Genomic DNA, 21,660 nt, shown 5'->3' with positions numbered 1-21,660 from the left:
CTCCCCTTCCCCGCGGCCCGGCACCTCCCCTGGGTTGCCGGGCTGAGGAGCCGGCTGCGCGCCTCCCGCGTGCCTTTACCGCTGCCCTTCCCGGTGCCCCGGGAGCCTGGAGGCGCGGGGCGAGCCGGCCCGGCAGCGGCGTCTTTTCTACTCCCCTCCACAATGCCCGGCCCCCGGGGCACCCACCTCCCCGGTCGCCGACGTCGTGACTCTCCCCAGGCAGCCCCCCATGTATGTGCCCGCCTCCACGCGCACAGAGCGGGCTCTGCAGCCCCCCGCGGGGCAGGAGCGACGGGCCCCCTCCCCGCACCTGGCCGAGGAGAGCACCTGCTCTGATGCGTGAGTCTGAGAGTTTCTAGCTCCTCTTAACCCCCCACCCCCCAGCAACGAGAATTGGCTGTTTCAAGTTCCCCTCCGTTTGGGAGGCGCCCCCCGCCTCGGACCCTTCTCCCGGGGCGGGGGGCAGATAAACTCTGCTGCGGCTCTACATACTTGGGTTTTTTTTTCCCCTACAGGGGTGGTGGTGGACTGTTTGGAAACTCCCTGCACCTCGCCCTGGGTGGAGGATAAAGAATTGTACAGGCTTTCTCTAGCTGGGCAAACACAATTTTAAACAAGAAGCACAGAAACTGTTCTTTTTAATGTATGTGTGTGTGTCGGGGGGTGTATTTTAATTGAAAAACGCACTGGCTGCTCAGATGGAGATGACGGAGGGTTGACAATTCCTTTGCAGAGTTCATGGAAAGTTCAGCTCACCAGTATATCTGGGTTAAAAGATTAAAAAGAGTGGTAAAAATAAGGCTGCGATCCTGCATCTAGCTCTGTGCAGGCACAGGGATCTGTCTAGACTCTATGTGGAACCAGTTACAGGACAGGATTGGGACCTAAATGTCCTCCCAGTGTTACTAACAGCACAGGGAATTAACTTCAGGTAGTAGTTTATTAAAATAGAAAGAGAGTTAAAATCTGACTTGCTTTTCTACATTAACGCTCTGTTTACTTCTTGTGTTTCATTCAGTTTGGACAATCAAGCTAGAATAGTTAGTTGCACTTACCCGTTCTAAGAACATAAGAATGGCTGTACTGGGTCAGACCAATGGCCCATCTAGCTCAGTATTCTGTTTTCTGATAGTGGCTAGTGCCAGGTGCTTCAGAGAACAGAACAGGACAATTATGGAGTGATGATCCATGCCTTGTTGTCCATACTCAGTTTCTGACCGTCAGAGATTTAGGGGCATGGGGATACATCCCTGAACTTCTTGGTTAATAGCCATTGATGGACCTGTCCTCTTATTCTTTTTTTAACCCAGTTATACTTTTATACTTTTGGTCTAATTCTTTTGATGACTATTGCAGTGCTCCATACATTTTCACAGAGGAATTAGCAGTGCTTTCTTGACTCTCCTGCATTAGCACAGGGCAGTAATGATTGGGTTGCAAATACTGTAGGTAGAAGTTTGCATGATGATAGAAATATCTCCTAAATAAATTACTGAACCTGCATTTGGGGCCTGACTGGCACTTTTTGAAGTGACAGGCAGATGTAACCACAATTTGCAAATTTCTTGCTACAGATAATTTTTCTGGAAAAAGCTATTGTGTGTAAATGATGATTATTTTATAGTCCTGTTGACAGCATCCTAGAAACACCTCCGCTCTCTAAAAGGCAGTGCATTAAAAGCATTTTTGCTTTGTTGTTTGGTATTTTGTGGTGACACAGCTGAGTGCCTCACTGAATGATTTTTAAAAATTAAAAACAATCCTCTGGAAAGATCCTGTTTGTAATGGGATCCTACTGGCACTTGGTAAATGCAGGGACTTCTTGCAAGAAGATCTGGTAGCAAGATGCCAAATTATGGATCTGTTCAACTACTTGTTTCACAGAAGGCCATATGTCCTCAGCAAGCCTGTTGGATTGTGTATTTTATTTTTGGGTTGGGGTGGTGAGAGGGGATGGGATGGGATGTGAGCAAACCTACTGATAAAGCTGCGTACAATCAGTCAGCATGGGGGAAGGGAGAGAGAGAAGCTGATGTGCCTTTCAGTGTTGAACCATCATTATTGTTCTACTTCTAAGCAATGGGAACACTGCAAAGCACTTGGCACCCAAGCCTGAAAGAGGCTGAGCATCTTAACTCCCAGAGAAGTCAAGTGGAGTTGAAGGGAGCTTAGCACCTCAGACCACTTGACCCTTTGCATATTTCAGAGAATGCAGTTTAATTTTTTTTCTAGGTGCCTTTGCTTAGGTCTGAATTTTCCATTGCAGATAGTTTGCAGACTAAAAGGGGCTGAGGAGTTGCCTGCCACTGAATATGTTGCCCGTAGGAAATTAGATCACAGGTAACTCCGCTGTCTGTTAGGAGCTGTAAGTATTGTATTACAGCTGGCATTTCTTATGCAACCTTTGTGTTTCTCCTCCATCACCTTATACATACTGTATAACTGCATTTTGTATGTATCTTTCATACATACCCCGGCACTATACAGTTAGCCCCAGATCCTCAGAGGTTCTTAGGTGCTTAAATGCCTTTGAGGATCTGGACTTGAGCCTGGGTGCTTATGTTCTAATGCAACAAGAAGATACGAATTTGATGCGAGAATCACTGGGGGAAGTTCTATGGTTTGTGTTATGCTGGAGGTCAGATTAGTTGAGCATTATCACCCCTTCTGACTCTCAGATCTATGTACTTGACTTTACTGTCACAAAAAAATGTTTACTCCTATTAGGCCAACATAACTATGGTGGAACAAGCTGGACTCCATTCTGCCTCCTGCATCAGCAACACAACTATTAGCTAAATTCCACAGCTGCCCTGCCCTGAAAAGAGATGTTACACTTCCTAGGGTTATCAACTATCCTGAAATTTGTGCCATCTGATTTTTGTAGCAGTTCTGCTTTGATCAGCTCCAGGAGTAATTAAGGAGATTTGAGTATGTTTGGAATGCTAGGGTGCTATTGTGAGGGATCTCATGAAAACAGTAGCTCTACCTTTAAGCCTGGCTAGAGCATCCTTAGAGCACTGTTCGGCTCTGAAAAGTGACTTATCTAAAAACAACCCTTTCTTTCTCCACAGCTCGTCCTCTTGAGCATATAGCTGCTGACTTTTGTGATTAATTACATTGTATTTTTAATTAATTGTCCCCCTGCACCTGCAGTGTGAGCTAGATGCCTATTGTTGTTTTATAAATCAAATAAATAATCAGGTTTTACTGCCTTTTACTCCTGTGAGCCCTACAGAAACAGCATAGCTAAGGGGGGGGGGGGAGCTGTAGGCTATCCTTCCTTGTGCATCATTGCATAATTGTTTACCATGCTCTGGTGACACCTGTGCAAACTCGTTGAAGGCAATGGCAATAGGTGTCACAGGGGAGGCGTAAGTGATCCCGCAGAATCTTTACTGCTGCTGATGGAGGTGACAAGGAAAGAGCCCAGCATGACCCTCAGATCCCAGGGTCAGTTGGCGGGGCTCATATTTAGAAACCCCTCATTTCACTTGCAGACTGAGCATATTTGGTATGGAAATCACTGAGGGACTATAAAGCAGAGCCCCACAGTGCCATTTTAGAATCGCTTTTTTGAGTAGACCTGCACTTTAAACGCTGGGTGGCATTGGCAGCCTGTGATATGCAGGAGGTCAGACTAGATGATCCCTTCTGGCCTTAAACTTTATGAATGTATGACACTCTGACTTGTCCTTGCATGGCCCATCACCATATACCTGGGCATTGGACAAAGGATGAAGAAGCAGTAATTGAGAGCTGTGCCCAGTGGCACAGAGATGAGCAACCATTCAACAGCCAAGCAAGTCCTGTCCCTGGGCCAATGCAGATGAAATCTCGAAACAGTGGGAAAGGACATCACAGGGAACCTCAAATGTCTTGGAAGGTAAAAGAGGAAAAATGGTTGTCCAGGGATATCAAACCTAGATTTATTGAGGCATGATGAATATATGCCAGTATGCCCCTGATATTGCATCCCAGTGTGAGGATAATGGTCCACAGCATGCTGATTTAGTGCTATAGTGGATAAGTGCAAATGTCAGACTGTCATGATACAACATCATGACATGTCTTTGTCCTGCAAGACAATAGAGCACAGGTGGCTGCCCTCAGTAGCTTTGACTCTCATGAGTAGAGCATTCAGGGGTTTGTCTATGGAGAAGTTTAAATATTCATGAGAATGGAGAAGAGAGATGCCTGGTCCAGAGTCTGAATCTGCTGAAATATTCATTGACCTCAGTGATGCTTATCTGATATTGGAGTAGGGAAGCACAAAGCAGCAGGGAGTGGCTCCTCTATTGGGCAGTGGGGAGCAGGTGGCAGGATGTAGAAACTGTAGTTAAATATTTCAAAAGCTTCGCAGGCTCAGGGGGCTGGTGCTAGAGTAGCTCATCCTTCACTCTAGGGGATTGCTTGGGATCCAGGCTGGGCTAGCGGGGTTGAAAAGTGATGATCATTTCAGGGGTGTTTGGTGATCTCTCTGAAATGAGTCTGGGGGGAGGGAGTTTCAGTCCAGTTCCCAGTGGATAAGTGTCCCCAAAACCGCCGTCACAGCTGGACCCCTGGTAGGCATTCTCAGTGAAGAAGATAAGGACTTACAGGCACAGGGACTGACGTGTGCTGGTACCGAGAGGTCTGATGGAGACACATTGGTGGGTGGTAGTGTTGTGGTTTGCCCTGTTGCTGTTTGTGGCTAAACAGAGGCTACAGATTTTCTTTTTAAAATAATAAAAGGTCTGTATTTCATTTCATTATTCCATTAAAATGTAAGACTGTCTCCGTGAGGGAGGGGGTTGTTTCCTCCTCCCAGAGTTCCTCTGCATCCATGCTGGGTAACGTACTGATGTGTGTGCACCCTTATGCCCTCCGCTTGATGGGGATAGGGTATGCATGAGTGTGTGCATGCATGTATTCTTGTTCTCTGTTCTGTGCGCTGAGGTCAGATGAATCCGTCATGATGGTAAGTTTCCCAGCCTCATGGCATTGCACTGGCACAACGTAACCTTTAATCACAACATTGTGTTTCAGCAACGTGCCCGGCAGCGGTGTGATGGGTCATGACGAGAGGCGACTCGTGGGAGGGGCATGAAGGGTCAAGTGCCCCTTCAGCAGGGAGAGGAAGGGGCGGGACCGGAGCCTCTTCCAGCCATGGTACCTGGGACCCTGCCCGGTGCAGCGCAGCGGTTGACCGGGAGAGCACCTGGCTGCAGCAGAAGCAGGCCGCCCCCTGGAGACCGCAGGGCCCCTGGACTGGGAGCAGGGCGGGGAGAAGTCACCTAGGGAGGTCACGTGCCCTCCCGCACAGTGACAACATTTGAACAATCACATTCGATCTTGGCGGTGCAGTAATCTTAGTAGTTTAGTTTGCTCTTGGTATCTGTATTGATTGAGGCCTGAAAAAAGCCAATAAGCCCCAACATAGCTCAAGTGGTATTAACCTGGGTTTGGGGGCAGTGATCACGATTCCCTTCCCCACTGCACAGGTGATTCAGCTGAAAACAGTGACATCTTGGTGGAGATGGCTATAGCCCGCCCTGAGGTCACGAGATCTGGTGTCATGGCCTGCAGCCTTTCAAGCAAAGTTGGGTCAGGGCTGCTTCTTAATTGTCCAGCTTGTTTTCAGTTGAATAATATGCAGTTCTCCCTGCCCTCAGCCATTTAGGGTCCAGCCTCTGCAGCAGGGGTGGGCAAACTATGGCCCAGGGGCCACATCCGGCCCTTCAGCCATTTTAATCCGGCCCTCAAGCTCCCGCTGACTGGGGAGCGGGGTCTGGGGCTTGCCCCACTACGCACGTGCTGTGGCTCCATGCAGCTCCCGGAAGCAGTGGCATGTCCCCCCTCTGGCTCCTATGTGTAGGGGCAGCCAGGGGGCTCCACACACTGCCCTCGCTCCAAGCGCCACTCCCACAGCTCCCATTGGCAGGGAACCATGGCCAATGGGAGCTGCAGGGGCAGCACACCGAGCCGCCTGGCTGCACCTCCACGTAGGGGCTGGAGTGGGGACATGACGCTGCTTCTGGGAGCTGCTTGAGGTAAGCGCCACCTGGAGCCTGTACCCCTGACTCGCTCCTGCGCCCCAGCCCTGATCCCTCTCCCGCTCTCCGAACCCCTTGGTCCCAACCTGGAGCACCCTCCTGCACCCCCAACCCCTCAGCCCCACCCTAGATCCCATACCCCCAGCCAGAACCTTCAACCGCCTCCTGCCCCAGCTCAGAGCGGCTTCCCACACCCTGAACTTCTCATTTCTGGCCCCACCCCAGAGCCCGTACCCCCAGCCAGAGCCCTCACTCACCCCAACCCCCAATTCCATGAGCATTCATGGTCCTCCATACAATTTCCATATCCATATGTGGCCCTTTGGCCAAAAGGTTTGCCCACCTCTGCTCTGCAACAACAGTGATCCCAAGCCCCTGGCCTGAATGCTGCAGTAAAACAGGCCGCTGGTCTGTGAACTGGTTTCAGGGGGTCTGGCTGGCGTTAGACTCGCTAGGGCCCAGGGCAGAAAGCTGAAGTCCCGCCATACAGGACTGCAGCCTGGGGCCCTGAGCTCCAGCACCTGGGGCTGAAGCGTGAACAACTTAACTTTGTGACGCCCCTTGTGGCGTGGGCCCCCAGGCAGTTTCCCTGCTTCCTACTCCTTAATGCCAGCCGTAGATTTTATATGGAGGAAAACAATTGTTGTGTTACAGGTGGGCCATGGAGTTTTTATAGCATGTTGGGGTGGGGGGGGCCTCAGAAAGAAGCAGTTGAGAACCCCTCCGCTAAGCAACTCTTTCAATAGAGCCGCTCTAGGTAAGATCTCTTGCTGTTTCACTTTCTGCATGTGAAGCGCCTGCCTGATACTTAGGGAAAGTGCTGTAAGCTCTGCCAAGCTTGACGCCTGGAGCTGTGGATTATCTCAGCATGATGGGAAAAGAGAATCCAAACACTGGGGGCTGCATTGCTTCCCTGTTGTTTTTGGAAGGCAGAGCTGTTTACAGTTTGTTTTCTTCATTTAGTCCATGCTGTGGACTTACACATGGCATTCAGCAATCCCCACAGGAGGGTTCACTATGGGGAGGGGTTGATTAGAGGGTATGGAATTGCTTAGAGTCAGTTACAGAGCCAGGGACTCTTGTTCTCTCCATCCAATACATTCTTGTCATGTCATTATCAGCTTCAGCAAGTCTTTGCGCCGAATCTCCTTTTGCTGTAAATTTCGTTTCCCAGTTTTCTTTCTTTGGGAATCTATGGAATCTATCCATCTGTCTCTGTGTATTTCTGATGTGCCTATCACTATACCACCACTAGGATTAGGCAAATATCCTGCAAGGTGCAAAGAGCGAGAGATTTGGGTGCTTAGTGCCTTGTAGAATTATCTTCCTGGTTCAGAAAACGTGAGCGCTTTTTTGGTGCATATAAATATCCTTTATTGCTGAATATAAACAGTAGATCATGGAGTGATAGATAAAGGACCTGGACTATCTAGGTCTTATTCATTCTAGAACTTAATAATAGTGATAATTTTATATTTTAATGCTAATTAAAATATGATCACTTTTTTACATTAATACCTTTTGCTGCAGTGAGTGAAGCCAAACGCAGCTGGGCTTCCCTCACTATGAAAATTGGCTAAAAGCAGAATGAAATTGACCAGCATGCTTTCACTTTCCCAAGCTGAGCAAAATGCAAAGAACAAACAAGCAGCATCAGTGGCAAGAAATTAGATTTTAAAAAAAATAATTGTTTTAATAAACTTGGGTATTAGCAGCAAAATGGGTAAGACATTTAAAAATTGAAAGAGGTCCCTTGGGCCTATTTATGTGGAAATATCTCCCACCAGAGGGTAACTCGGTGACTTCCCCTCACTGCATTTCTTGTAAAGTCAGAGTGAAGGGTTTGCGGCTCTCTGGTGTTTGTAGGGAATGAGACCTCTCCAGTGTTGCCAACTCTTGGGATATCTGGTGATGTTTTTCCTCTTTCAGTCTCCGCTCCTGGAATCATGGAGATTCTCCAGCTTTTATTTTTAAAACAATGTAAGTGGTTGCAGAGAAAAGCTTGAAAACATGAACCTTGAAGGTTTAAATATCAGAAGGCAAACTTAAAAAAAAAAACCCTGTAATGTATTATTTAAAAACACATCTTGTGATTTTTAAGCCAGTCTCATGGTTGTTGCAGGCCCTGACTCATGACTTGTGAGTGGTTGGCAATACCGCAGTGGATCCTGGGAATCAAAAGAGAAAGGATCCCTCTGGGTTTGTTGTGATTTTTGCCAGATCAGAAACCTAGTGAAAAACCTGAAACCTGGCCTGAGGGTTTTATTAAATGAAATGTAAAACCCATATTCTTGTGATTCACATTGTAGGCATAGTTACTGCAATCTTCCATTGTTCTGTACTGTTTCCTTAGACATTAAATACACTCTTTCCAAGTTACTTGCTTTTTTAGCATCCAATTAAAGTTTTAACTAAATCAGTCTGACTGTGCTAAAAACTTGTTTGATGCTGACCTAGCTGGACAGGAATGCAGGTCTTTTAAAAATTGACACAATTCCGAATTCAGCTGTTCACTCTTCTGAGATTTTTAGGTCCTCAGTTTTCTACCTTTTGACTCATTGAACTTCTTCACAAACACAGATCAAATCTGGATCTTCTATTTTAAATGCTAAAAAAGAGCATGGAACCAGCCAGGATTCATGATTTTTTGTCTTGTCTGGACTCTTGTATTTTGTATCATAACTTTTTTAAATAGTTGTTTTTATTTTTGCCTCTTTGTGTGGTTCTACAACATAATTACAGATTGATCCTTGATTTTGGGTGGTTTTAAAGGCAAAAAGAGACTGTTCTTTAATGAAGTTGAGAGCTTTGATACAGCCTGGAACAGGGATTTAAATGATCATTCCAGCTGTTCTTTGATGAGAATGAGGGCACTGAAAATGTCTTATTTGCAGAATCTTCATATTCATCATAGTTTTGTTCTTCTACTTTGGTAGACAAAGTTTTGTTCAATGATGCCTTTGATCTTGAAGAATCCAAAGAAATATTTCTGGCAGATTTCATGAGTATGAATCTTTTCTATCTTACACTTATGAACTTTTACATTAGAAGAATTTGGTGTTCATTATTTCAGGCCACTTAGTCACTCGTTTCCCATCAATTTTAGGCACGCTGAATTAGATACATTCAGACGCTGATGTTTGGTAATAACTAAATGCTAATCCATTTGCTGTATTGAGCAGCAGCTTTCACATGTACTACAGTTAAGGCTGAGAAACTGCAGTCTAGTGAATTCAACACTGAAGACTGAGGAAAAAAAAACAAACAAAGAAAGGTAAGCGAACCGGTTTAATGTAAAACTCACATTCCCAGATGCCCTGATCATCTTCCAGAACTGTCTAGATGCTAGTTGACTGAGCCCTCCTAACAATCTGTGACTCCTCTCACAAAATCCAATGCTTGTTGAATCCACCCACAAGCTACACTCCTCTCCCCAACCGGTAATGACTTCACTCGTTTCCCTTCCCCTCTAGATTATTGTTTCCTAACAAGCCTAATGGGCATAACCAAAAACCTTGACATTCTTGTCACTTTCGGAGAACTTCTTAGGCCTGGTCTACACTATGAGTTGAGTTTGAATTTAGCAGCGTTATCTCCTTTTAACCCTGCACCCCTCCACACAATGAAGCCCTTTTTTTCGACTTAAAGGCTCTTAAAATAGATTTCTTTATTCTACCCCCGACGAGGGGATTAGCGCTGAAATCGGCCTTGCCGGGTTGAATTTGGGGTACCGTGGATCCAATTCGATGGTATTGGCCTCCGGTAGTTATCCCAGAGTGCTCAGTTGTGACCGCTTTGGTCAGTGCTCTCAACTCAGATGCACTGGCCAGGTAGACAGGAAAAGCCCTGTGAACTTTTGAATCTCATTTCCTGTTTGGCCAGCGTGGTGAGCTCACCTGCATAGGTCACCATGCAGAGCTCATCATCACAGGAGACCATGTAGTCCCAGAATTGCCAAAGAGCTACAGCGTGGACCGAACGGGAGGTACAGGATCTGATCGCTGTGTGGGGAGATGAGTCCATGCTGGCAGAACTCCGTTCGAAAAGACGAAATGCCAAAATATTTGAAAAAATTTCCAAGGGCATGAAGGACAGAGGCTATAACAGGGACCCGCAGCAGTGCCGTGTGAAACTTAAGGAGCTCAGGCAAGCCTACCAAATGGCCGCTCCAGTTCAGAGCCTCAGACATGCCGCTTCTATGATGAGCTGCATGCCACTCTAGGGAGTGCAGCCACCACTACACCAACCCTGTGCTTTGACTCTGTCCAAGGAGTGGGAGGCAACTCGAAAGCGGGTTTTGGGGGCGAGGAAGATGATAGCTTACAGCAAGGAAGCGGAGAATCCAGTTTCCCCGGCAGCCAGTATCTGTTTATCACCCTGGACCTGGACCCAGTACCCCCCAAACCAACCCAAGGCAGGCTCCCGGCCCTTGAAGGCAGAGAAGGGACCTCTGGTGAGTGTACCTTTGTAAATACTGTACATGGTTTAAAAGCAAGTGCGTTTAATGATTAATTTGTCCTGGCATTCGGGGCCAGTACAGCTACTGGAAAAGTCTGTTAATGGTTATGGGGATGGAACGGAAATCCTCCAGGCAAATCCCTATGAAACTTTCCTAGATATACTCCCAAAGCCTTTGCAAAAGGTTTCTGGGGAGGGCAGCCTTATTCCGTCCTCCATGGTAGGACACTTTACCACGGCAGGCCAGCAGCACGTAGTCTGGAATCATTGCATAAGAAAGCATGGCAATGTGTGGTCCTGGTGTCTGCTGGCATTCAAGCAACATCCGTTCTTTCTCTCTCTGTGTTATCCTCAGGAGTGTGATATCATTCATGGTCACCTGGTTGAAATAGGGGAATTTTATTAAGGGGACATTCAGAGGTGGCTGTTTGTCTGTGGCTGAACAGAAATCTTCCCCGCTGTTAGCCACGCGGTGGGGGGAGGGGTGAAGCAATCATCCCAGAGAATTGGGGGAGGGGGGGGTTAGTTGGGTTTCTGCTGCACATGAACCTGGAAACCGCAGCCCCTCCTTTTAAATGGCCAACCTAACAGCTACTTCGTATGTGAAATGGGGGCACTGCTGTTTGCAGCTATTCCCACATGTTAAGAAGGTTAAAGAAGCCAAAAGACTGGGGCTTACCATGGCTGCCTGCAAGCCAAATTCTGCTGCCTGGCCCTTGCTGAGTGATCTCACACCAAACCGGCATACCCTCAATAAGAGGCAAAATGTGACCTTGTAATGAAAGCACATGTGCTATGTAATGTTAACAGCAAGGTTTACCATGAAAGAGTGTACCCATTGTTCTATAAAATGGGTCTTCTTAGCTACCACTCTCCCTTTTTTTTCCTCCACCAGCTGCATATGTTTCTCCTTCCCAGAGGCTAGCGAAGATTAGAAGGCGAAAAAACCACACTCGTGATGAAATGTTCTGACCTCATGCTGTCCTCCCACACTGACAGAGCATAGCAAAATACGTGGAGGCAGACAATCTCAGAGTCGCAGGAAAACACAATATGACCGTGAGGAGAGGTGGCAGGCTGAAGATGGTAGGTGGCGTCAGCTTGCTGAAAGAAGGCAGGAGTCAATGCTCAGGCTGCTGGAGGATCAAACTCATATGCTCCAGCATGTGGTTGAGCTGCAGGAAAGGCAGCAGGAGCACAGACTGCCGCTATAGCCCCTGTGTAACCAACCACTCTCCTCCCCAAGTTCCATAGCCTCCTCACCCAGATGCCCAAGAACACGGTGGGGGGGTCCTCTGGCCACCCAGCCACTCCACTCCAGAGGATTGTCAAGCAACAGAAGGCTGGCATTCAATAAGTTTTAAAGTGCTGTGTGGCCATGTCCTTCCCTCCTCCACTACCCCACTTGGTGCTTCCCTCCTCCACTACCCCTCCCAGGTTACCTTGGCAGTTATCCCCATATTTGTGTGATGAATAAATAAAGAATGCATGAACGTGAAGCAACAATGACTTAATTGCCTCTGCAAGCTGTGATCGAGGGGGAGAGAGGAGGGTGCAAAGCTTATAGGAAAGTAGAGTGAAACCAGTGGAGGTTTCCATCAAGGAGAACCAAACTGAACTGTCACACCATAGCCATTCCTGAAACTGGTTTTCAAAGCTTCTCTGATGCGCACCGCGCCTCCTGTACTTTAACTACCCTGGTGTCTGGCTGGGCCTAATCAGCGGCCACGCTATTTGCCTCAACGTCTTAAGTGCAGGACCCTGTACTTACCCTTATTGAACCTCATCAGATTTCTTTTGGCCCAATCCTCCAATTTGTCTAGGTCCTTCTGTATCCTATCCCTCCCCTCCAGCGTATCTACCACTCCTCCCAGTTTAGTATCATCCGCAAATTTGCTGAGAGTGCAATCCACACCATCCTCCAGATCATTTATGAAGATATTGAACAAAACCGGCCCCAGGACCGACCCTTGGGGCACTCCACTTGATACCAGCTGCCAACTAGACATGGAGCCATTGATCACTACCCGTTGAGCCCGACAATCTAGCCAGCTTTCTACCCACCTTATAGTGCATTCATCCAGCCCATACTTCCTTAACTTGCTGACAAGAATACTGTGGGAGACCGTGTCAAAAGCTTTGCTAAAGTCAAGAAACAATACATCCACTGCTTTCCCTTCATCCACAGAACCAGTAATCTCATCATAAAAGGCGATTAGATTAGTCAAGCATGACCTTCCCTTGGTGAATCCATGCTGGCTGTTCCTGATCACTTTCCTCTCATGCAAGTGCTTCAGGATTGATTCTTTGAGGACCTGCTCCATGATTTTTCCAGGGACTGAGGTGAGGCTGACTGGCCTGTAGTTCCCAGGATCCTCCTTCTTCCCTTTTTTAAAGATTGGCACTACATTAGCCTTTTTCCAGTCATCCGGGACTTCCCCGGTTCGCCACGAGTTTTCAAAGATAATGGCCAATGGCTCTGCAATCACAGCCGCCAATTCCTTCAGCACTCTCGGATGCAACTCGTCCGGCCCCATGGACTTGTGCACGTCCAGCTTTTCTAAATAGTCCCTAACCACCTCTATCTCCACAGAGGGCTGGCCATCTCTTCCCCATGTTGTGATGCCCAGCGCAGCAGTCTGGGAGCTGACCTTGTTAGTGAAAACAGAGGCAAAAAAAGCATTGAGGACATTAGCTTTTTCCACATCTCTGTCACTAGGTTGCCTCCCTCATTCAGTAAGGGGCCCACACTTTCCTTGGCTTTCTTCTTGTTGCCAACATACCTGAAGAAACCCTTCTTGTTACTCTTGACATCTCTTGCTAGCTGCAGCTCCAGGTGCGATTTGGCCCTCCTGATATCATTCCTACATGCCCGAGCAATATTTTTATACTCTTCCCTGGTCATATGTCCAAACTTCCACTTCTTGTAAGGTTTTTTTTATTATGTTTAAGATCCGCTAGGATTTCACCATTAAGCCAAGCTGGTCGCCTGCCATATTTACTATTCTTTCGACTCATCGGGATGGTTTGTCCCTGTAACCTCAACAGGGATTCCTTGAAATACAGCCAGCTCTCCTGGACTCCTTTCCCCTTCAAGTTAGTCCCCCAGGGGATCCTGGCCATCCGTTCCCTGAGGGAGTCGAAGTCTGCTTTTCTGAAGTCCAGGGTCCGTATCCTGCTGCTTACCTTTCTTCCCTGTGTCAGGATCCTGAACTCAACCAACTCATGGTCACTGCCTCCCAGATTCCCATCCACTTTTGCTTCCCCCACTAATTCTACCCGGTTTGTGAGCAGCAGGTCAAGAAAAGCGCCCCCCCTAGTTGGCTCCTCTAGCACTTGCGCCAGGAAATTGTCCCCTACGCTTTCCAAAAGCTTCCTGGATTGTCTATGCACCGCTGTATTGCTCTCCCAGCAGATATCAGGAAAATTAAAGTCACCCATGAGAATCAGGGCGTGCGATCTAGTAGCTTCCGTGAGCTGCCAGAAGAAAGCCTCATCCCCCTGGTCTGGTGGTCTATAGCAGACTCCCACCACTACATCACTCTTGTTGCACACACTTCTAAACTTAATCCAGAGACACTCAGGTTTTTCTGCAGTTTCGTACCGGAGCTCTGAGCAGTCATACTGCTCCCTTACATACAGTGCTACTCCCCCACCTTTTCTGCCCTGCCTGTCCTTCCTGAACAGTTTATAACCATCCACGACAGTACTCCAGTCATGTGAGTTATCCCACCAAGTCTCTGTTATTCCAATCACATCATAATTCCTTGACATCACCAGGACCTCCAGTTCTCCCTGCTTGTTTCCAAGGCTTTGTGCCTTCGTATATAAGCACTTGAGAACCTGCTGATCGCCCCTCATTCTCAGTATGAGGCAGGAGCCCTCCCCTCACAGACATTCCTGCCTGTGCTTCCTCCCGGTATCCCGCTTTCCCACTTACCTCAGAGCTTTGGTCTCCTTCCCCTGGTGAACCTAGTTTAAAGCCCTCCTCACTAGGTTAGCCAGCTGCTCGCAAAGATGCTCTTCCCTCTCTTTGTAAGGTGGAGCCCATCTCTGCCCAGCACTCCTCCTTCATGGAAGACCATCCCATGGTCAAAGAATCCAAAGCCTTCTCTCTGACACCACCTGCGTAGCCATTCATTGACTTCCACGATTCGACGGTCCGTACCCAGGCCTTTTCCTTACATGGGGAGGATGGACGAGAACACCACTTGCGCCTCAAACTCCTTTATCCTTCCCAGAGCCATGTAGTCCGCAGTGATCCACTCAAGGTCATTCTTGGCAGTATCATTGGTGCCCACGTGGAGAAGCAGGAAGGGGTAGTGATCCAAGGGCTTGATGAGTCTCGGCAGTCTCTCCGTCACATCGCAAATCTTAGCCCCCGGCAAGCAGCAGACTTCTCGGTTTTCCCGGTCAGCGTGGCAGATAGATGACTCAGTCTCCCGGAGGAGAGAGTCTCCGACCACCACCACCCGCCTCCTTCTCTTGGGAGTGGTGGTTGTGGAACCCCCCCATCTCAGGACAGTGCATCTCATACCTTCCAACCAGCGGAGTCTCCTTCTGCTTTCTCCCCCCAGACATATCATCTGGTCCACTCTCCGCAATGTTACCTGTGGAGAGAACATGAAAGCGGTTAGTTACCTGTGTCCGCGTTGCTGGAACCCAGACATTCCCCCTTCTTCTTCTGGAGGTCACATGTTGCCAAGCTTGTTCACTGGCCTCTTGGCTCCTCTGTGCCACCTGCTCTAAATCTTTAGAGCTTTGTGCCCGTAGAAGCCTATCCTGACTTTTGTCCAGAAAATCCTTTGTTTCTTGTATGCAACGCAGGGTCGTTATCTGTTGCTCCAGACCTTCAATCTTCTCTTCCAATATGGAGATCAGCTTGCACTTTGTACAGACAAAGTCGCTTCTGTCCTGTAGAAGAAAGACAAACATGGCACATCCAGTGCAGGTCACAACAGCTGAACCCCCCCCCCTTCCATATCACCTTCCTATTATGAGCTTCCTCAGAGAAGTTGGCAAGATGTAAGCCTCACTGGGCTCACTCCAGGCGAACTCCCAGGCAAACTCCTGCTGTGTGCCGCTCAGCTGGTTTGTCGCCGCTCTGGCTATTTTTAAACAGCCCTTCATATCAGCAGCTCAGTGATAGCATTGGCTACTTACATCACAGCAGCCCCCACAGTAGATTTGCCCACTCCAAATTGATTCCCAACTGACCGGTAGCTGTCTGGCGTTGCAAGCTTCCAGAGGGCTATTGCCACTTGCTTGTGAACTGTGAGGGCTGCTCTCATCTTAGTATTCTTGTGCTTCATGGCAGGGGAAAGCAAATCACAAAATTCCATGAAAGTGCCCTTACGCATGCAAAAGTTTCGCAGCCACTGGGAATTGTCCCAGACCTGCAACACTATGCAGTCCCAGCACTCTGTGCTTGTTTCCTGGGTCCAGAATTGGCGTTCCACGGCATGAACCTGCCCAGTTGACACCATGTTGTGCACATTGCAGGGGCCCGTACTTTGTGAGAATTCTATGTCCATGTGCCCATCACTCTTGTCACCGCGCTGCAGTCGCCTCCTCCTCGCCTGGTTTTGCTTTTCTTGCAGGTTATGGTTCTGCATATCCTGCTGGATAATGTGCGCAGTGTTTATAGTGCTCATAATTGCCGCGGTGATCTGAGTGGGCTCCATGTCCCAGTGCTATGGCATCTGCGCTGAAAAAAAAAGGCATGAAACAATTGTCTGCCGTTGCTGACTGAGGGAGGGGCAACTGACGACATGGCTTACAGGGTTGGCTTACAAGGAATTAAAATCAACAAAGGGGGTGGCTTTGCATCAAGGAGAAACAGAATGGCCCCCTCAAGGATAGAACTCAAAACCCTGGGTTTAGCAGGTCGTTGTTTTTATAGTGGGAGGGAGGAGAAAATAAATACAAAACAAATATGGTCTATTTCTTGTTTTGATCCACTTCATCTATCTTTATACATCTTGCTGGCAGAAGACGGTGCAGTATGATTGCTGGCCATCATAGTCTCCTGGCTGCTCATTAGAAGACGGTGCAGTAGGACTGCCGGCAGGACTGAATTGCCATGAGACTAAACTTAAAAGGGAAATGACCTGGCTGAATCACTCCCATGTTTGCCCAGGCGCCCCTGACCAACCTCACTGAGGTCGGCTAAAAGAGCACCTTGGAGTACGGCGACGATGGCTACCAGTCATACTGCACTGTCTGCTGCCAAAAGGCAATGAGCTGCTGCTGTGTAGCAGTGCAGTACTGTGTCTGCCAGCATGCATGAGACATGCGGTGAGCTGAGCGGGCTCCATGCTTGCTGTGGTATGGTGTCTGCATGGGTAACCCAGGAAAAAAGGCACAAAATGCTTGTCTGCCGTTGCTTTCATGGAGGGAGGGAGGGAAGGGGGTGCCTGACTATATGTATCCAGAACCACCCGTGTCAATGTTCCTCCCCCACTCTGAACTCTAGGGTACAGATGTGGGGACCTGCATGAAAACCTCCTAAGCTTACTTTTACCAGCTTAGGTTAAAACTTCCCCAAGGTACAAATTAATTTTATCTTTTGTCCTCGGAATAACCACTGCCACTACCAAACTCTAACTGGATTTACTGGGAAATGTAGTTTGGACACGTCTTTCCCCCCAAAATCCTCCCAACCCTTGCACCCCACTTCCTGGGAATGGTGAGGATTTTTACCAAACCTATTTGCATAGGTGACCACAGACCCAAATACTTGGATCTGAGAACAATGAAAAAGCATTCAGTTTTCTTACAAGAAGACTTAATAGAAATAGAAGTAAATAGGAGTAAAGGAATCACCCCTGTAAAATCAGGATGGTAGGTACCTTACAGGGTAATTAGATTCCAAACACAGAGAATCCCTCTAGGCAAAACCTTAAGTTACAAAAAAGACACACAGACAGAAATAGTCATTCTATTCAGCACAATTCTTTTCTCAGCCATTTAAAGAAATCATAATCTAACACATACCTAGCTAGATTACTTACTAAAAGTTCTAAGACTCCATTCCTGTTCTATCCCCAGCAAAGCAGCATACCAACAGAGAGACACACCCTTTGTTTCTCTCCCTCCTCCCAGCTTTTGAAAGTATCTTGTCTCCTCATTGGTCATTTTGGTCAGGTGCCAGCAAGGTTACCTTTAGCTCTTAACCCTTTACAGGTGAGAGGATTTTTCCTCTGGCCAGGAGGGATTTTAAAGGGGTTTACCCTTCCCTTTATATTTATGACAACCCGCGACAATGTTTTTGCCCCATCAGGCATTGGGATTTCTACCCAGAATTCAAATGGACTCAAATGAGCTGCAGGAACTGTGGGATAGCTACCCACAGTGCAACGCTCCTGAAGTCGACTGTTGCCACGGTACTGCGGACACACTCTGCCAACTAAATGCCAACTAAATGCACTTAGAGCATTTTTGTGGGGACACACACAATTGACTGTGTAAAAACGCTTTCTACAAAACCGACTTCTATAAATTTGACTTAATTTCGTAGTGTAGACATAGCCTTAGAAGCTGAAGTGCTTAAGTGAAGAGGCTATTACACCAAGGGGAAATTTTCTCTTGTTAGCGTAGTTCATCCACCTCCCCAAGAGGCAGTAGCTATGTCGATGGGAGAAGCCATCCTGTCGGCGTAGCTCTGTCTACATGGGGGAGTTAGATTGGTATAACTACATCGCTCGTGGTGTGGATTTTTCATACCCCTGAGCAACGTAGTTATACCGATATAGGTCTGTAGTGTAGACGTGGCCTGAAATTGGAGACTATGGGTTTCCAGTATCAAAACCCTTTCAGCTATATTCGTGTAAATATATCAAAGTGACAGAAGCCCAGAAAAGGAGTGGGGGGAAGACAACTCACAAACAATAGACGTGCTTTAGTTTTGTGTCCATTTGACAGGTGTGACTCACCACTGTGACGCCCTCTGCTGGATGTCCCAGGACTACAGCATCCTCTTCATGATGCAGCCCTCCGGCTGTGCTGCGCTCCCCACTCAGGACCAGCTCTAGGCACCAGCAAAGCAAGCACATACCTGGGGCAGAATAATTCCAGGGGTGGCATTCTGGACTTTTTTTTTTTTTTTGCTTGGGCAGTTGTGCTCTCAGAGCTTGGCGCAGAAAAAACCTAGAGCCAGCCCTGTCCCCACTTCTGTGGGAATGGCAGTCCACTGTCCAGCCACTTCCCCAGTGGTGAGTTGGGGCCAGGGGGACCTGCACCCACTCACTATTCCAGGTCCTGACCCCAGGACCCTGTAGATGGCAGCCACATGCTGCATTCCCCCTCCAACCCCTTAGTCTACTTCCCGGCAGCCCCAGCACCTTCTCCGCCCATGTCTCAGGGCCTCAGTATGCCAGCAGTCAGCTCACTCTCACTCCCCTGATCCTGCCCAGCACTGCTCTGTCAAAGGGCTAGCTCCTGCAAGGCAACCACTTTTCCCTCTTAAAGCTACAGGGAGTGACTGAAGCTGCTAGCTCTGCAGCCCTTCTTATATGGGCCAGCCCAGCCCTGATTGGCTGCTTCTTGCAGCCCCTCTCTAATTGGCTGCCTCCCGCGCAGACTCCCTAGGGCTCTATTAACCCCCTATGGGGTAGTGTGGGGCACATGACCCATCACAGTCCCCGTCAGAAAACACAGATACCTGCACATAAACCTGACTCACTGTTGTTAACCTGGCACATTGCAGCATTAGTTCAAAAATTGGGGATTGGTCCTGCTTTGAGCAGGGGGTTGGACGAGGTGACCTCCTGGGGTCTCTTCCAGCCCTGAGATTCTATGATTCAACGCCAACTTGGAGGAAGGGCACCAGCTGCTGCATCACTACCACCACTTCGTGCAACACTCTGGGGCTTCTCACTGATGTGACAGCCCTGTTTTGTGTATGAGAGCTGACAAGATGGCCGTCTGAGCTTCCTGATTGGAGCCGAGTGCAACAGTGAACTGCAAGTGTCAGTGCACCAGCCCTAATTATTACTGTGGAGTGATGTGATTTGCACTGCAACACTGGCCATTGCATAGCAAGGGCGTCAGAGCCTTCCCAAAAGGGGGCGGGGCAGGTGCCCCCACCCACGAGGCCCCGTTCTCCTCTTCCCCCCCTGAGGCCCTGCCTCTTCCCCAGAGGTCCCGCCCCTGGCCAAGCCAGAAGCTGGGGTGGGGCCAAAAGCAGAACCCTGCCCAAGGCAGGTGGAGGGACGCAGGCTCCCCACAGCTGCCCACATGGCTCTCCCCGACCTGGCTCTGGCCGTGGGAGGGGCCTCGGAGCCACCATCCAGCCATGATAAGAGACTTGCAGCCAGCTGTGGAGAGCTGCGATGCAGCCCCTCCACCTGCCTGCAGTGGGAGGGGTCTACCAAGAGCAGCCCCTGGCCCTGGGCCCCAACTCAGGGCAGGCGGAGGGACCCAGGCTCCCCACAGCTGCCTGCGCGGCTCATCCCAAGGCCAGGCTGTGGCTCTGAGGTCCCCCTCCCAGGCCAGAGGCAGGTTGGGAAGAGCTGGGCAGGCAGCTGTGGGGAGCTGGCATGAAGTCGCAGACCTTCCACCTCCACCTGCCCTGGGCTGGGCAAGGACATGGGCCAGGGGCTGCTCTCAGCCCCTCTTCATTGCAGGCAGGTGGAGGGTTTGAATGGCCCACACCAGCTGCTGGCCTGGCCGGGGGGCTGGGGCTGGGGCTGCTGTGGGGAAAAGTGGATGGGACAGGCCTGTCCACTTTCAAAAAGTGGGAGGGCTATGGTCCCTGCCCCACCCCTGTTCCACGCCACTGTCACATGGAGTTCTGCTGCTGGGGGCTGCCATGTTGGACTTATCATTGGGGCCTTAAAGAAGCCATCATCTCCTGTTCGCCTGGCAGCTTTCTGAAACTTGATTGATGCTCCTTGCTTTCCTGGGCTTTCATGAAAGGAAGCAGTGTGATTTCCACGAGTTCTAATTAGAGGAAGGAGAGCAAATGAGATGGCTGTTGCCTTTTGGCAATATTCACATCAGCACTTTATTGCATGCTAATGAGTGCTAATTGTCCTTGGTGACCAGCTTTCATGGAAACAGCACTGAATCCATTTACATAATAGTGTGAAAGTGTTTTTGAGAGGCTAGGACCTTGGAAAGTTTGAAGAATCCTCTTCCCTTGCGAAGGGGCAGCAGTGCACTGGAACGCAAAGCCTGCTTTGAACTTTGATTCCTGGACAAAGGCTCTGATTCCCTGCCAGCTCTCCACGTTGTTCCTGAAGCAGAGCTCTCGCTAGATCTCTGGGCTTCCACACTTTTTTTTTTTTTTAACCCAAAGCTCCCTTTTAGATTCATGGATTCTAAGGGATCATTGTGATAAGCTAGTCTGACCTCCTGTGTAGCACAGAACTCCCCCAAAATAATTCCGAGAACAGGTATTTTGGAAAAACATTCAATTTGATTTAAAAATAGTCAGTGATGGAGAATCCCCCACACCTGGCTGGATGGGTATATGGGTGCCCCTTCCCCCATTCCCCCCCAGCCCTGCATCCTGTGTGAGAGGAATTCCTTTGTTGAGAATTTCTCAGATACTATTTTGTATTCAGTTGCTAACAAACAGCATGGCCCACATGTGCCGCTGCGGGCAGGGCTTGCTTGGGCCGGGGAAGTGTACAGAGAGCCTCCCCGGCTTTCTGCACTGTCAGTCAGATTCCCTGTGCTAGAGAGAATCCCAGATGCCTGGAGAGTTCAGGGATGGTGCAGCTCTGCACAGGTCCCTGTGCAGGGCAGGGAGCAAAGCATACAACTTGGCCCTCTTTGGGGATTGTGAGGCTCACCTTGTTGGAAGAAATTTGGTCTTAGAATAAAGATGTGAGCATATGGGATTCAGACTGCAACTTTTGCTTTCCTTGCTGATAGACGCTCATGGCCGTCTGTTATTAGGTGTGCAAGACTACTGGGGTGACCCCTTCGGGGGAAGTCACAGGGCTAACTTATTTCCATTCTAAAGAGCTTGGCCCTGTCACTTGGGACAGGCCCTACTCTGCTAGTGGCCCAACTTGTACCCCAACCAGGGAAATCCCAACCATCTGTGCAGGAACTCCATGAGCTTCTTTAGAGGTTCCTATGAACTTCTTCATGGTGAGGCGGGATGGGGTTTGCCTCTCTGTGGAAGAAACAGGGGCTTTGGCCTCCAGATCATACA

At 48.8% G+C, this 21,660-nt stretch overlaps 1 protein-coding gene across 5 annotated transcripts in view; it reads left to right on the top strand.

Moving 5' to 3' along the window:
* GPR156 (G protein-coupled receptor 156) overlaps positions 1-21,660 on the top strand; it is a 78,216-nt gene that overhangs the window by 14,590 nt on the left and 41,966 nt on the right. Inside the window, exons 1-2 of one of the 5 annotated variants that reach the window (XM_075119093.1) lie at positions 35-339; positions 2,267-2,340. The exons of 1 other annotated variant lie outside the window; for it this stretch is intronic. The gene's annotated coding sequence lies outside the window, so the exon portion shown is untranslated. Of the gene's footprint in view, positions 1-34; positions 340-2,266; positions 2,341-7,538; positions 10,489-11,388; positions 11,580-21,660 lie in introns of those variants that run through there. 3 more of the 5 variants (XM_075119085.1, XM_048818932.2, XM_048818952.2) reach the window with 3 other exon arrangements.

This window comes from Caretta caretta, chromosome 1, assembly GCF_965140235.1.
Source record: "Caretta caretta isolate rCarCar2 chromosome 1, rCarCar1.hap1, whole genome shotgun sequence".
NCBI lineage: Eukaryota > Metazoa > Chordata > Testudines > Cheloniidae > Caretta > Caretta caretta.
The sequence above is the reverse complement of the archived record's forward strand: the minus strand, read 5'-3'. Positions and strand labels throughout refer to the sequence as shown.